Source organism: Pelodiscus sinensis, chromosome 5 (assembly GCF_052426305.1).
Source record: "Pelodiscus sinensis isolate ZL-2025 chromosome 5, ASM5242630v1, whole genome shotgun sequence".
Lineage (NCBI taxonomy): Eukaryota > Metazoa > Chordata > Testudines > Trionychidae > Pelodiscus > Pelodiscus sinensis.
The window spans coordinates 82,590,419-82,607,506 of NC_143056.1; the positions used below are offsets into that span (position 1 = coordinate 82,590,419).

Genomic DNA, 17,088 nt, shown 5'->3' on the forward strand with positions numbered 1-17,088 from the left:
GGTCAAAGCCGCGTCCGCCGGACTCAGGCTTGCGTGCGTCGGTCGCGCTGAGTTCTGCTTTGTGGCTGCTCAGCGCCCGCCCTGAGCGGAGTCGGTGGGTCTCGTTCGCTCGCCGTTGGGAAGCGGCGCGCGCTGAGTTAACGGACTCCGCGGAGCCCGGTGCGAGCCAGAGCCGCAGGCCGAGCTCTCTCCCTGCCTTCCCCGGGGAGACCCGCTGGCCGGCGTCACGAAGCGCTCGGCGCTATTGTGGCCTCGAGTGGCAGGGCGCTGTCGGGGCGCCCGCTTCCCGTCGCTGCGCTGCAGCTCTCGGCAGGGCTCTTCCGCTGGGGACCAGCCATCGGGCGCTTTTTCAGCGCCTCGAAACACTCACAAAGCCTGGATGTGTGAGCAGGACGAGTGTAAAAGGCACAAGGAGTCAGCTTGGCAGTAGGGGGTTAGTACGCGCGTTTGAAATGGTAGGAGAGACTTCATGAAATCAAGAGGGAGGGGACTGAAGAACAGGGGTGGGATTGAAGGTGTGTGATCTGGCCACTCCCTTTAAGCCGGGGGAGGGATGAATGAGTATGAAACCTCCCTTACAACTCTGCGGGGAACCTTAATTTAGGTCTGTGAGCCCTGCTGATGGGCTAACCAGCTGCCGGTGCCGGTGGAAGGCAAAGAGGTTTTGAGTGTGTCTAGAAGGAGGGGATACTAGCTGGAATGTCCTGGGAATGTCAAAGCAAAATGCAGGACAATGTAGCACTTTAAAGACTAACGAGATGGTTTATTAGATGATGAGCTTTCGTGGGCCAGACCCACTTCCTCAGATCAAATAGTGGAAGAAAGTAGTCACAACCATATATACCAAAGGATACAATTAAAAATTGTCAAGCATTTGTACCATCAAATGTTCGATGTGACTGCTGCTCTTCATAACCAGAGAGGGGAAGGAAAGGAAGAGCCCCATTTACGCTAACAAAATCCACAAGTCTCTGGTATTTGGGAGGTGCCTCTGCTACGTTTGAAATGAAAGCAGGAAAGTTAATTCCATTCCTTACAATGAAATATGGATGTGTAAGTGTCAGCTAAAATCTGACTCCACAGGGGAACTGTGAGATTTCACATCAAAGAACTAAAATCCTCGTGTTCAAACTTTGGGGGCTCAAAGAATTCTCCATACTACACAGTAGACCTGAATTATGAACACCTTGGGAATGGAGATCGATTGTAAATCTGAAAAAGATTTTTATGGTAGTTCTTCCAAAAGTTTGTAACTGAACATTAACTTAATGCAGAAGTTCTGTGTAAGTTTCTTACTGTGCAGAAGAAAAATGCTGCTTTTAACCATTTTAATTTAAATGCAACACAAACAATGTCCTTATGTTGTCAAGTCTTTTTAATACTTTCCCTTTATTTTCTTAATACTTTATGTTTAACATAGTGCTGCAAGGTATTTGATCTTGTTTTGGTCCTGATTGCTTATTTCTAGTTTCCAATAAAGTGTGTGGTTGACACTGCTACTCTGATGCTTGTCTGTCACTGTCAGTTCATAACATTGGTGTTTGTAATTTTTGTACCTTTATACACTCTTTTTGAAGGCTCTGTGCCCTGCACCATCACCGGTTCCCCACAAGGTCCTAGAACAGGCCCTGGTATGTTATGGGACCTGGTCTACATGGGGGACTCACCTGCAGACCTGGCAAGGTTTTTCCTTTCATCCCCTTGCTTTTGAACTGACAGTTGCTGTGTGACTATGGTAAGAAAGCATGGACCGGTCACAATGGGCCAGACAGAAGGTTAGGAATTCTCAGTGTGTTGCTGTTGGCTCATTTGCTAGAGAATATGTGATGTGTTGCAGTTCCTATTCCCCTTAAAGTATAGCATTTAAGAGACAGAAGTACAACTGTGGGGGCATATTTAAAATTAGTTTGGGACAATGTCCTGGAGAATAGACATCAGTAGACAGTCTTGTTCTAGCTCAGAGTAGATGGGATAAAAGAGTCATTTTCCATCTCTTAATCATCTGAGTTAGGCCCAGTTTCTCATGTGCAGCAGCTCCTCTGGGTTCTGCCGTACAGATCATTGGGAGGTGGTGTATTGTTGAGCATAAGGAACATCTAGTCTCAGAAGAGAAGTGCATGAAATAGAATTCAGTTTATGTTTGAGAGATGCTAAACATGACTTCATGTCAGGAATGTGCTGATCCTGACTGCAGAGACCTGCAGCAACAGCAGTCAAACCAGCACAATGTCCACAGGGCCGGCCCGAGCCCTTTTGGCACCCTGGGCCCGGGCACGCGGTGCTGCCCCAGTGCACATGCGTGGGCCCGCCCATGGAGCGCAGGCCCCTCCCCCTAGGGTGCGCGGGCCCGCCTCCTGGGGCACTCGGTGCATGCGTGGGTCGGTCACGGCTGCTGGCGCGCAGCCCAGGGCCCGCCCCTGGGGCACACAGTGCATGTACTGCCCGGCCTGGCCAGCGCTGCTGGTGTGCACGCCAGGCCATGCAGGACCCTGCAGCCATGGGGGGAAGGGTGCTCCTGGGCAGCGCCGTGGGGATGCGGGCGGGGTGGTGCTGCGGGAGCTGGGCACGCAGCATCTTGTGGCAGCTGTAAGGGACGCCGTGCGCCCCTTACAGCTGCCATCAGGCGCCCCTCATCGGTTGGTGCCCTGGGCAGCTGCCCGGCTCGCCCATGCTTCCGTCTGGCCCTGAATGTCCATTCCAGACTAGCTGAGCTTCTGAGACAATTTTTCAGTGAAATGCCCAGGTCCTTGGGATCAGGCTGCCCAGCAGCTTGTCTTCAATCAGATGGTTGGAATCTTCTGACTTCTCCTAGACATGCTAGTCTGTCACTAAGTGGGGAACACTCAGGCAGAAGAGTCATGCAAGGTACAAACCTTCCTGCTCCCTAAATCACCTCTGTCCTTCATCCCTTCCATCTGTGTTCTGGAAAGTTATTCAACATGTTAGCCAATCTGGCCCCCTAGTCCTTCCATAATGAAGATAGAAAAGTGTAAAAGCTCTATAGGCATTGCAGCTCAAAACAGTTGGGATTACCATGCCTGACTTTCTTGGTTTATGGGACTTCATGGGGCATGATGAAGTGTTCTATTATGCAAATCAAAGTTCAGGCTTCTCAGCAACTTACTGTTGAAGCTAAGATTGGGTAATGGACATTGTAGGGTACTGGAAGGCCTTTGGCTGCAGTTGAGGGGTCAGGTGATTACTAGGTAGTACGGAGGAGAGTGCAAATCCAATCAGTGTTCTGTCCTTTCAGTGCCTCCAGCTTGCTCTGTTGCCAGCAACCTGCACTCTATCTGGCTAGAATCTGCCAGATGAGACTGTTTTTGGGAGACCGACTCCTGTAGAGTTTGACACTGAACCTTATCGTTGCCCCATCAATGCTTCTCCTGGGCCAGAAGCATGAGTTGACATTGTGGCACAAATTCCAGGAGCCTGAAGATTCTACCTCTTGGGCATGTGTAATTCTACAGCACTTGCTATGGAGGTGTAACATTAGAGAGCTTTGGACAGTGGTGTTCAGGTAGTGAAATATAGATGTGCATTTAAATGCTAATAGAAATACATCATTCAGCACCCAGACTTTCAGGGTCTGTCTCTGTTGGGAGGAATTTCCTCCTTCGTACTTGAAACATGCGGAGAAACATTGTACCAACTCCATAAGTAGGCAGGAGGCACTCTCCTCTAGCATATTAGCAGAGGTGGGATGGTATCCTGTGAGGCCTGAGCATGTGCTCTTTTCAGTTGGTTAAGTAATGTGGAACCCATACCCCTCCACACTAGGAAACTGACTCTCATGGGTGGCTAAAGAAAGGGGCTTTGAATTCTTGTATGAAGGAAATGATCACCTTCCTGGCTTAAGTATGCTACTTGCTATGTGACTGATGTTCTTTATTTAATCCACCTCTTTATGAGCTCATCCCACACCCTTTGGAATAAATTGTTTCCAGCCCCAGGTAATCTGTAGACAGACAGACAGACATACAGAGAGTACTTTAGTCCTTGATATACAAGCTCTTCCTAGAATGTCAGGCCTCATTCATTGTGGCATCTCATGGGGAGCGTGGTCTGATGGACAACTTGCTAACCCAGAGCTAAATGAAGAAGTCAATCTGAGCCAGGCCCACGAATGTGCATTCAGAAGTGCTTTGAACAGCAGTTCCGGTGATCTGAACAAGCCTCTCAGAACTTGAACAGTCCTTCTGAGGTCTGAAAAGTATCCCTTTGGCAGGCTTTCAGTGCTGGGTAGCATCTAATAATTCGGATTCTTAAGTGATCCTACCTACCCTGTCTTTAATGTTAATGGGAGCAACATGGCAAAAGTTCTAGATCCACTTCAGGGAGTGCACACTGTAAGTGACCAAGTGAGTGAAAGGGAAGGGAAGCTTGGCGAAAGCAGGCTGAGGATGCTGTGAGGCTGGAATATTCCACAAGATGAACTGGGACTTTCCCAGCTGGCCTAAATGCTATACCTTGTTCTGTTAGGGTGCATTAGAACTGAAGCAAGGCAGACTGTCACAAGCCATCACACAACACAGACTAAGACTTGGGTGTCATGGCTTGGAAATGTTCAATTAACTTCTCCAGTGTCCTGGTGCCTCTTACCCTTCCTGTCTCTAACTGGGACAGGATACATTGCCAGGGAGGTTAATGTCTTCTTGATTAAGAACAGTGGCTTGTTTAAGTAGAACCTCTTATGTGTGGAGCACAATTACAGAGTAGTGGGATCTACCTCATGCAGAAAGTATTTTTCAGAAATCCATCTAAGACCTGGCGCTATCATTATTTGGCTCCTGATATTTGACATCGCTTGTATAAGCAACACCTTTTATTTCTGGTCCCCTGCTTATTCCAGTGCGCCTGTGTTCTGTCTGAATCATTAGCAATGTATTTGTAATCTTTTCTATAATGTCCTAAATATGTCTGAATTAATGAAAGAGTTCCAGGCAAGAGGCTGTGGTGGTTCTCTATGATCTGAAATGAATGGCGCCATTTGAAATCCAGCAATTGGGCATGAGTAGCAATGGCTTGGGGTTTCAGGTTATTAGCCAAGGATCAGCCAGTCCTAAACTAGTCATATCTTTGTCCTTTCCAAGCTTTGGCTGCCTTCTTAAAACCCTTCCTGGCTGTGTCCCCCTTTCCTTTCTTACCCCAGTGGAGGGCGCCTGACCTAGCATCAGTGCCACCAGGCTGTGAATTTCTCACAGGTCCCAGCTATGTTCCTGTGTAAACAGTTTGGAGTATTTGGACTCTTTAACAGGCTGATGTGAGCTGCTCCTTTGTAATTAGGAGTAGCAGTTTGTTACCAAATGTCTCTGGAAAGGTCCCTTTCTCTATTGCCTTGATGTCTCATGGTATTAAGGATCCCTATGGATAATGCATAATCAGAACGTCGATTAACCAAAACACAATTGGCTTCCCTCACTGTATGTTAACTACACTGGGAGATCCTTCAAGTATCCAACTCTTTATTCATCTGAATTATTCCATGGCCTGTACTCTCCTGCTCCCCTTCTCTATTCCAGGTGGACAGTTGAAGTTTCTATCTTAATTGATAGCTCTCTGTTGCTGCAGAGATAATTACAGAACACACTTCCTTACAGAGCCTGCTAATTAAAGTTATAACTGACATTGAATAGGTCAGTTCTGCAGATAGGAAACTGTACTGTCTTCACATTAAAGTCAGTCTGTTTTACAAACTTAGTATGAGAGGATTCCTGCCCTGAGGACCTTCCAGTCTGAGAGAAGACTGCAGAAGACAATTCAGGAAAATCAGGGGCGTGGGATTTTCCAAGAGGGGAAAAAAGCGGTGAGATTTTCATAATTTATTAACACAATGTATTATAAATCCCTTTCTTGTCTGTTTACTGCCCTCTCTAGCCTGCTTGGAGATTACATACTAGCTAAATACTATGTGGGACTATTACATACTATAGCATAGCTCTACATGTACTAGCCCTAAGTGTGTATTTTGTGCTGTGCTTGACACCTCTCCGAAGCCAAAGGGAAAGATTCTAATTCCCAGTGCTTATTGGATTTCCATCTGCTCCTGGATACCTAGGTGATAGCAGTTTCTAAGTACAGGCAGTCCCCGACTTACGTGGATCCGACTTACGTGGGATCCCTAGATACGAACGGGGTGAGGCAACTCTCGCTCACCTGGGTCCTAGGATCCTCCTCCTCCTCGGGCCGGCTCCGACTGGGGTCCCGCAGAGCTGCCGGGCAGAGGAAAAGTGCCTCCCCACGCCCGCTGCCCCCCCCCCCCACTCCCCTGCCAGCAACAGGCTGCCCCCTCCCCTGAGCAACAGGCTGCCGAACAGACAAAAGCAGCCTCTCTGCCCCTCCTCCCCTCTATACATGCCCGGCTCCCGGAGCGCAGCAGCGTCCCCGGGGCTCGCTCACCTGGGTCCTAGAATCCACCTTCTCCTCCTCTTCGGCCGGCTCCAACTGGCCTCTGCCTGCAGCAGCTGGCCACAGGGACAGGGATCCCGCAGAGCTGCCGGGCAGAGGAAAAGTGCCTCCCCACGCCCGCTGCCCCCCCCCCCCCGCGGCCTCGCATCCTGCACGCCTCCCCCCTCCCCCCCCTGCCAGCAACAGGCTGCCCCCTCCCCTGAGCAACAGGCTGCCCAACAGCAGACAAAAGCAGCCTCTCCGCCCCTCCTCCCCCTATACATGCTGGGCTCCCTGGGCAAACAAAGACTCCACCAAAACAAACAAAGTGCTGGCCTCATTGTGTTAGCAAAAAAAGGACCCTCCTCCTAGAACCCTGGGTGGTGTGTGGAAATAAAGCTATTAGCTCAAAGCATGGTGCAGAGCTGTTTGGTATTTGATGAGTTACTCCTTTAGGGTGTGTCTAGACTACATGCCTCCTTCGACGGAGGCATGTAGATTAGCCAGATCGGAAGAGGGAAATGAAGCCGCGATTAAAATAATCGCGGCTTCATTTAAATTTAAATGGCCGCCCCGATCTGCCGATCAGCTGTTTGTCGGCAGATCGGGGGAGTCTGGACGCGATGCCCCGACAAAGAAGCCTTTCTTCATCGACACAGGTAAGCCAAACCAGGCTTACCTGTGTCGATGAAGAAAGGCTTCTTTGTCGGGGCATCGCGTCCAGACTCCCCCGATCTGCCGACAAACAGCTGATCGGCAGATCGGGGCGGCCATTTAAATTTAAATGAAGCCGCGATTATTTTAATCGCGGCTTCATTTCCCTCTTCCGATCTGGCTAATCTACATGCCTCCGTCGAAGGAGGCATGTAGTCTAGACACACCCTTAGTCCTGAGTTTGTCACAGGGACAGAAATAGATGTGAAATCTTCTGAACAGGGGAACAGACAGCAAAACAAACATTAGAGGGGAGTTAACCTTTCCCTATGCTATCCAAAACTAAAAAAAATGTTTGGCTAGAGGTTCCCCTACAATATGTACCAGTTCCGACTTACATACAAATTCAACTTAACAAACCTACAGTCCCTATCTTGTACGTAACCCGGGGACTGCCGGTATGCTGCTTATCACTGGCATTTGGCAAGATAACTGCACCCTTTCCTTTTAGATCTGGACTTTGCTTGGGTGATACAGGCTTTTGTCCTTCTAAAGTTAGGCTTTTGACCATGCTTTGCAGGGTGCAACACCTTGAAACAGTCTGGAAGCTGCAGCTAAAGCAGATTACAGGTGTGTATTACACCTGAGTTCTGCACACACTGCCAGATCTCAACCCTCACCTGGGAACAATTAATTTCATTCCATAAAGTTGGGGAGCTCATGACCTGGGAGATGCCTCTCTTTGCACCTCATAGCATGAAAGATGCAATTATTCAACGTGTATGAACCAACAGCATTCTGGAGAGGGCTGGTGCCAAAACCTGGCTTTGGTGAAACTTGAAATTCTGTAAGACTAGTCTATTTTCCCAGGCTTAGTCTTGGTGACAATGTGATAGTTTTTGTTGGAGGTCTCCATGGGTGACTGAGTGAAGGTGAAATAATAGCCTTTTCCAGCTCTTGACTGAAGAGGACGGAGGGAGGTGTTTGACTCTTCACCAGTGAAAGTTTTCTTTTCTAACTGTTAAGGAAAACAAACCCAAAATCTAAGTTCCACAGTCTGTTCTCTCTGTCTGCTTTCTTTTGCATAGTATTGTTAGTTTTCCAGTCTTTTAGAAGAAGCAGGGAAGATGAGACGTGAATTTATTATGTACAAATAAGTAACCTGTTCAGGTTAAATATTTACAGAAATTCTGTGCTTGGTAAAGAAAGCCCAAAGGGTACAAAAGGGATGTTCTTTCTGTGTAGGTCTTTTTTTATAATGAGCCTAGAGTTTGTTCAGGGAAGGTGGTCAAGCCTTGCATCTCCTGAAGAGCAGAAAAATTAGTCTGACAAGGCTTCCAACTTCATTAACTCAGGATCAGCTCTGCTGACATGGAGACCTTTTCCTTCCTGTAAATCCCTCCCCCCCCCCAACTCTGTGGGAGATACTTCTCCTGGTCTGGTAAGAAAAATTTCAGCTGTAGGAACATTCCTTCTCCTCCTGGCTTCACTGCTGCAGCTGTGCCAGCAGGAATCCTTACAGCAGAGTTGTCACAGTTACACCACAACTTTATTAACTGATCTTGAATTCACTCTGAATTCTTATCTGGAAGATTAAGAATAGGGTTGGATATTGAAGGTAGGATCTTCTCTGGCTCACTGCAAGGGCTTTTGACATCAGGAGGGCCCAAAGCCTCAGTGATAAGAAAACTGAAAAGTACTGTGTCTGGGTATGTCTACACTACCCCGCTAGTTCGAACTAGCAGGGTAATGTATGCATACCGAACTTGCTAATGAAGCCCGGGATATGAATTTCCCGGGCTTCATTAGCATAAAGCCGGCTCCGCCATTTTTAAAAGCCGGCTAGTGCGAACCCCGTGCCGCGCGGCTACACGCGGCACGGGCTAGATAGTTCGAACTACGTAGTTATTCCGAACTATCTGTACACCTGGGCTGCCTGGCTGCCCGAGCCCCTCCGCAGCTTTGCTCTGCATCTTCCTGGTCTGCAGACCAGGGAGACGCGGAGCAGCTTTTCTCACCCCAGAGTACACAGGCGGCGGGACCGCGAGGTCCCGCAGTCCGTGTCCTCCGGGGCGAGAAAAGCCCCGTTCGTAACTGCGGATCCGACATAAGTCAGATCCGCGTAAGTCGGGGACTGCCTGTAGTAAATATGTTCTCCTGATTTTGGAACCTGGTATGAATGCATTTTGTGATAATCTAGTGTGAGATGTCAGAGGGTAAAGGAGTCTGAAAGGAGATGTTTGCCCTTGGGAATCATAGAGTACAGCTGGAGGTCAGAGCTCTGCACTTGTCCCCAAGAAAGAGGCTAGGGTAGGCAACAGTCTGTGGCTTGGAGAGGAGATATGCCATCTTTCATGTCACACTGTCTATCCATCCATGCTGCTATGTAACTGAGGTTTACATGTGGCAGCTCATTTTCTCTTCTGTCCTAGCGTGTGTCTCTAGGACTAAGTAAATGAATGTGTGTGACTTAGGAGCCATGGGGGATGGGGAGGTACTGTCGAATGAGAACTTGGGGGACATGGGAGACCTATTAAGGAACTAGTGCTGGCTTCATCCCAAGAATGTTATGACTCCTCCCTCCATCTACTTCTGCCCTACTGCTGCTTAATATTGGAATGTTTTTAATAGATACTCCTCACTTTCTCATGTGTGTCACTGAGGCTCAGGTTGTTAATTTGGGATGCTCACTGGGCATTTGATTAAACAAATGTTCAACTTTCTTTCTGTCCATTCCTTATGTACACACTGTATGAAGAGAAGCCAGGGAGTCCTGCTCTAGGGAAAACTCACAAGAGGCAACAGCTGTCTGAATTACACTCTTGTATCTCCAAGTTTCTGGTCCATCCAGTTTGACATAGTACACTTCGCAGTTACTGTATAGAGATCAAAGCACTTCACTGAGGTGGGAGAACTTTCCTCATTCCCATGTTATGGATGGGGAAACAGATGCACTGATAACAGAAGGGATTTTCTCAAGGGCTCATAGAGCCAGTGGCAGAGTAAAGAACAGAACCCAGGAGTCCTGGTTCCACCTTAATGCTCTGTACACAGGGCCATGCTGCTTCATTACAGCCTCAACCTTTAGACCAGCAGTCTTGGGAGACCAAATGTGGGTGACTAATTGAGAGTTAGGTAAAGATTGGTTTGATAAGAGAGATAAAGGATCCTGAAGGGATAACACTTCGCCCAGGTGCAGTACGTGAGCCCTAGTGGGCAGCACTCAATTGAAGGTCTGAGACTATTTACTGTAGTGGCCTAATGCCCAAATTTGGAGACTTTACTCAAGTGAGCAGTCCTCCTGAGGGGATTCATAGAGACTGGGCTGGTGACAGTGCAGCATGTGCCTCAGGGCTCCTCTCAGGATGACTTCACACTAAGGTATCTCACCCCTCTCACCTCTGGGGCTCTTCTTGGATATGGCCCTTGATCTCTCTCCCACTCCTCCTTTGTTTTATAATCTCATAATTCAGTGACTAGGAGTTCTTGTCTTTTGGGTTTTCAGGTGGTGAAATGGGTTGACTCCACATCTAGCTGGAACCTGTGCTCTCTGCCTGCAGAAGCCATGAACCTGTAACTGGGGAAGCTTCTCTTCAACCAATGTGTTACCACCGGATCTGCAGTGCAGGAGCCAGCTGCTGCCAGGGTCCCTGATAGCCCGTCAGCTCAGCATCCTCCAAAGGTTGGTTTTCTTGCTCCTCTTGCAGATATGTTAAAGAAACTCAGTCTCCTGTTGTTCCAGGCTCTTCATGCCCAGACTAGTACATTTAGGCTAGAAGATAAACTGGCAACGGGCATTGGGATTGTTGGCCCCCTCTCTGTTTAATGGCACACACTACTCCAATCACATACTGTTAGGCACCACTCCTCATCACTGGGCACGAGACAGTCCCGAGATTCCTGTTAGCCTCCCATAGTACCTGCCAGGAAGAACATTCCTCCTCTTTGTCTACCCGAGTTAGCAAAGGATCCTTCCTGTGCATCTGTTACAAAGTGATGCCCCTTTTCTGCACATTTAGAGATTCCCCTTCTCAAATCCTCTTGTTTCCAGAGAGCCTTTGATCAGTACATTCCAAGCTCAGATGGACACATTGACAGAGAGATCTGGGCTATTTCATTTGAGAATTAAAGGAATAGAGGAATCAAATGGTTAGATCAGAAGGGACCCCAGAGCAATTCTTTTTGTCAGACTGGGGACACACTCCTTTAGCCTGTTTGGCATGAATCCCTCTTCCTCTGTGCACCAAGCATTTCTTGGGGCTACCATTCTCCTCTGTTGCTTCCCTCATTAGTGCATGGCCTGGCTTGTCTGAACCTTGATTGGATTTGTCAAGGCTCCTTCCCTTTTCTTCCTGTTCATTGAAGATTGAAACAAAGGAAATGGGAGAAGAAAAGATCTAAGAATAGGAGTGGGGGAAGTGAATGACAGGCTGTCCCTGATACCCCTCCCCCTGCCAGATCTTATGGGGCAAAGCTAAGGCCAGCACACTTCACTGCAGAGGGCAGTGCCTTTCCCCTGCCTCTAGCCTGAGCAGGGCTCCTGCATACTTTTCCTAGCTCTGCTGCTGGCTCTTTTCGTGATTCACCTGCTGCCTTGGTCATGTTCCTCTGAAACTGCTGCCTGCCCTGGGTGTCTGCTGTGTCTGAGGCTATTCCTTCCACTCCTGATCTCATAACCCAGATAACTCTAGTCTAAATGGCCAGGCTGCAGTACTGTCTACTAAAATACCCACACCAGTATGAGGAGGCTGAGACAGGGAGCGCTGGGGTCTTTCTTCCCCAGCAGGGACACTATGGCATGGGGACCCAAATGAATCTCAAATATAAGTGGGCTGCTATTTTTACTTGTTTATTTTTAACATGAGCTGTGCTGAGGTGCTTCCCTCATTACCTTCCCCAGCAAAGTGCTGCTCCTGCCAGCCAGCCCCTAATGAACCCAATGTGGACCTCAGACAGCTCCTAGAATCTGTACAGGATATTCAGCAACAGGACTTTCTAGCTCCTCCCCACACTGAGCCCGATAAGAACTCCGTACAGAGGTCTTTTGTGCAACTTGGTCTGTGGGGAGAAGACTAACCTGGTTTGGGGGGCACAGCTTTGATGGTTCACCAGCTGATAATCAAGGTCAGACTTTCCTGTGAGGCAGGAGATTTCAGCATGTTGGGTCAGGCTCCCTTCACAGTGAACTCAGCACTTTTCTGGTTGATGTTGAAACCCACCCTTCGCATTCTCATCAAACCCATTTAACTTCCCTCCCCCATGTTGTCTCTTGATCTCTTCTGACCTCTATTCACAGCCTCAGTATTAATCTGCCAGGAGAAATTAAAAACCATGAAAGTCCCAGCACAGGGCACAGCCACTACAGTGTAAAACACATTCTTACCCATCTATTCCTAACTGTCAGTCTCTAGGAAGATTTTTTTTCCTGGGACTCAGCCTATATTTTCCTTTTGTCCCTTTCTTTCTCATTGTGCCCTGTATGTAACCCCCAAATAATCAGCCCTCTCTGGGCTTTAATTAGAGAGCTCTAAAGTGCTTAGGCTATGAAATGTGTGGATTTGGTGTTACTAATCCCTCTCCTTGCTTGGAATTCATTCCTGCCCTTCAGGTATTTGCATTCTCTTACCAGGTCCCTCTCTCCAGAGAGGCTACTTAACCAAACTCCAAAGCTTCACTTATTTCCTCACATTTCTGACTGTTCCCTGTTCAGAGTCAGAGAGGAATATCCCAATTTCTATACCCACTCCCAACCTACACACATTGATCAGAGGGGGATGATCCTGATAACCCACACAAATGTGGAGTGTTTGTACTTTTAATTCCCTGGGGGGGCTTGTAGGGCAAGGTAGTTTTCTGTGATTTACTTCTGCTTGATGATCTTGGCATAGAGGAGTCCAGATGGATTTTCATATTCAGGTGCATTATACAGAGGCATTGCCCTTGCCCTGCTCCATGGTGCAATGCCTTTCCAGTCAAAATATTTCATCAAGGTGAGCATGTTTCCCCCTGCTGTATTTTACAGGGTATCTGATAGGCTCAGCACAGGTATAAATCACCCATCCCGTTCAGCTGGGCTGCAGTGAGCTTGAGCCAGAACGCTACTATCATGGCCAGTAAGTCCTTTGCATGTTTACAGCTTAATTTATAACCTTTATATAATGCTCATCTCCCCTCCATGTTGTTTATCTCTCCTGGAGAGACCCCATCCCTGAATATTCCACTGCAATGCATGACCCATAAGAACATAACATAAGACCATAAGAATGGCCGTACTGGGTCAGACCAAAGGTCCATCTAGCCCGGTAGCCTGTCTGCCGACAGTCGCCAGCACCAGGTGCCCCAGAGAGGGTGGACCGAAGACAATGATCAAGTGATTTGTCTCCTGCTATCCCTCTCCAGCCTCTGACAAACAGAGGCCAGGGACACCATTTCTATCCCCTGGCTAATAGCCTTTTATGGACCTAATCTCCATGACATTATCTAGCTTCTCTTTAAACTCTGTTTTAGTCCTAGCCTTCACAGCCTCCTCTGGCAAGGAGTTCCACAGGTTGACTACACGCTGTGTGAAGAAATTTCTTTTATTAGTTTTAAACCTGCTACCCATTAATTTCATTTGGTGTCCTCTAGTTCTTCTGTTATGGGAACTAATAAATAACTTTTCTTTATCCGCCGTCTCCACACCACTCATGATTTTATATACCTCTATCATATCCCCCCCATCTCCTCTTTTCTAAACTGAAAAGTCCCAGTTGCTTTAACCTCTCTTCATATGGGACCCGTTACAAACCCCTAATCATTTTAGTTGCCCTTTTCTGAACCCTTTCCAACGCCAAAATATCTTTTTTGAGGTGAGGAGACCACATCTGTACACAGTATTCAAGATGTGGATGTACCATAGTTTTATACAGGGGCAGTAAGATATTCTGTGTCTTATTTTCTATCCCTTTCTTAATAATTCCTAGAATCCTATTTGCCTTTTTGACCACCGCTGCACACTGTGTGGAAGTTTTCAGAGAACTATCATTCAGTTTGGTGAGATCTTTTTGGAGTCCCTCACTCAGTTTGGTGAGATCTTTTTGAAGTCCCTCACAGTCTGCTTCTGTCTTGACTATCCTAAACAGTTTGGTATCATCCGCAAACTTTACCATCTCACTGCTTATCCCTTTCTCCAGATCATTTATGAATAAGTTGAAAAGGATTAGTCCCAGGACTGAACCTTGGGGGACACCACTAGTTACCCCTCTCCATTCTGAAAATTTACCATTTATTCCTACCCTTTGTTTCCTGTCTTTTAACCAGTTCTCAATCCAAGAAAGGACCTTTCCTCTTATCCCATGGCCATGTAATTTACACAAGTTCCTTTGGTGAGGGACCTCGTCAAAGGCTTTCTGAAAATCTAAGTATACTATATCTACTGGATCCCCCTTGTCTGCATGTTTGTTAACCCCTTCAAAGAACTCTAATAGATTAGTATAAGACATGATTTCAACCATGTTGACTTTTGTCCAACAAATTATATTCTTCTACGTGCCTCACAATTTTATTCTTTTCTATTGTTTCGACTAATTTGCCCGGTACTGAAGTTAGACTTACCGGTCTGTAATTGCCAGGATTGCCTCTAGAGCCCTTTTTAAATATTGGTGTCACGTTGGCTACCTTCCAGTCATTACGTACGGAAGCCGATTTAAAGGATAGGTAACAAACCACAGATAATAGTTCAGCAGTTTCCCATATGAGTTCTCTTAGAACCCTTGGATGAATGCCATCCGGTCCCGGAGATTTGTTAACATTAAGTTTTTCTATTTGTTCCAAAACCTCCTCTAATGACACTTCAATCCAGGACAGTTCCTCAGATTCATCACCCACAAAGGACGGTGCAGATTTGGCAATCTCCCTAATGTCCTTAGCCATGAAGACTGAAGCAAAGAAGTCATTTTGTTTCTCTGCAATGGCTTTATCATCTTTGATTGCTCCTTTTATATCTCGATTGTCTAGGGGACCCACGGGTTTTTTAGCAGGCTTCCTGCTTCTAATGTACTTAAAAACCATTTTGTTATTTCTTTTTGAGTTTTTGGCTAGCTGTTCCTCAAAGTCCTTTTTTGCTTTTCTTATTACATTTTTACACTTGATTTGACAGTGTTTATGTTCCTTTCTATTTATCTCACTAGGATTGGACTTTCACTTCTTAAAAGATGCCTTTTTGACCGTCACTGCTTCTTTTACATGGTGGTTAAGCCACGGGGTCTCTTTTTTTAGGTTTATTGCTATGTTTTTTAATTTGGGGTATACATTTAAGTTGGGCCTCTATTATGGTGTCTTTATGGAGTATGCAGACTCTCTTGTGTCCCAGAATCAGGTACTGCACTCTTTTTAAACTACTCACCTGCTTTGGGCACCTCCAATCTAACCCTGGTTAGATTGGAGGCAGATGTGAGCTGCAGGGGGCAAGGTGTTTGGATCAGTCCTGCCTCTCCCTCCCCCTCTCCTCCTCCACAGGCTAGCAGTAAATTCAGGCCACCCAAATAAACCTTGGGCTTCATATGGAAAATAAAATCCCTTCTCCTCAGAAATGTCAGTAATAGAAAGTGGAAGGCAGAATCTTCTCTCTCTCATGTCCCTGGGGTTCTGCCACAGACACAGTGCAGTATGGGAGGCTGGAGCCAGCCTTGGTGCTAGTAGTCTGTGCTGCCTCCTTTGGGCATCAAGAGCATATGTGTAGTAAAAAGGGAAGACATGGCTGCTCTTCACAGTTATCACAGTCAAAGCTAGTGTTGCAGAGGAATTAACCTACCAGCCAAGTTAGAAGCCAGAATCTCCTGAGCATAGGGTCAAATTCCCCATGATAGGGGTCTAGTTAGCAGAACACTGGCCTAGGGACTGGAGATCTGGCTCTAATGCTGACCTAGCGCTGGTTGATGTTGGACAAGTCACTGCCCCTTTGTGCCTCTCTTCCCACCCTTTATCTATAGATTGCAAACCTCTCCAAGGCAGGGCCTATGTCTCCCTATGGGTTGTTCTAGACTGAAAAGTTACATCTGCATAGCTGTGTCTCAGAAGTGTAAAAAACTAACACTCCTGAGTGACGCAGTTAAACTGATCTAATCCCTGGTACAGACAGTGCTAGGTTGATGGAATAATGCTTTAGCTTAGCTGTAATGCTGCCTGGAGGGACTTGAGAGCATGAGTACCAACTCAGGGCAGACTGCATTTTGCCCACCTCTGGATTATATGATGGGGTTACCTGTGATAACAGGACTGGGCTCGATAAGAGGCCTCTTCTCCAAGAGGCCTCTTCTCATCCTATGTTCCTGTCTATCTCCGGCCAGAGTCAAGAGGTATCAGTGTACACCACTGCATCAGCAGGTGTATAACACTTGTTGCACAGCACATGGCATGGAGACTTGTTGTGAAGATGTGGCCTTTGCAGTGTAATCTTTTCCTGAACTTTCTGTGCTTTTGAAAACTCCCATCTGTCTTTGTCTTGGGCACTTCCAGCTTCACTAAAGTGCAAGTAAGCTAAGCACTCAGTTGGTGCAGTTTACCCCAGAGCAGTATTTCATAAAACCCTGGGCTTTGGAAGTTGCAAACTTCCCAGCAAGGCTAATGGTTAGTGAAGTGATCCCCTGCCAGGTTTGCATTGAAGTGGTCCTCCCTCCTCCAAGCTGCTGCTGTCATTGTCTCTCATCCCTTGAGTGCCTTCTCTAGCAATGCCTTGCTGAAAGATGGTGCCTGTCCTGAACAGTCCTTCTCCTGCTCTGCGAAGTGGCTGTTTACTATTAGTTATTTGCCCAAGGCAAGTGGGGAACGCTGCTTCCTGAGCTCCAGACAGCAGAGAGGGAGAGCACTGAAGGCTTTCTTGCTTAAAGCCATGGTGGAGTTGGAGGTTAGTGCTGGTGTGCTCAGAGATCTCATTTAGGCCAGGTCTGTACTAGGACTGATTGCTGGTGAAATTATACTGGCAAAAGCATAGATGCAACTTAAATGGCAAAAAATGCACGTTTGCTGGTTCACTGGTTCAGCAAGCAAAAAGCCTACAGCGCTAAAAGC

The 17,088-nt window shown here is 47.2% G+C and overlaps 1 protein-coding gene across 6 annotated transcripts in view; it reads left to right on the plus strand.

Moving 5' to 3' along the window:
• Window positions 1–78: 78 nt before the first annotated feature.
• LARGE2 (LARGE xylosyl- and glucuronyltransferase 2) overlaps window positions 79–17,088 on the plus strand; it is a 68,307-nt gene continuing 51,297 nt past the window's right edge. Inside the window, exons 1-3 of one of the 6 annotated variants that reach the window (XM_075927561.2) lie at window positions 79–94; window positions 10,547–10,723; window positions 13,064–13,154. The gene's annotated coding sequence lies outside the window, so the exon portion shown is untranslated. Of the gene's footprint in view, window positions 95–5,647; window positions 5,807–10,546; window positions 10,724–13,063; window positions 13,155–17,088 lie in introns of those variants that run through there. The other 5 variants (XM_075927558.2, XM_075927564.2, XM_014574264.4 and 2 more) reach the window with 5 other exon arrangements.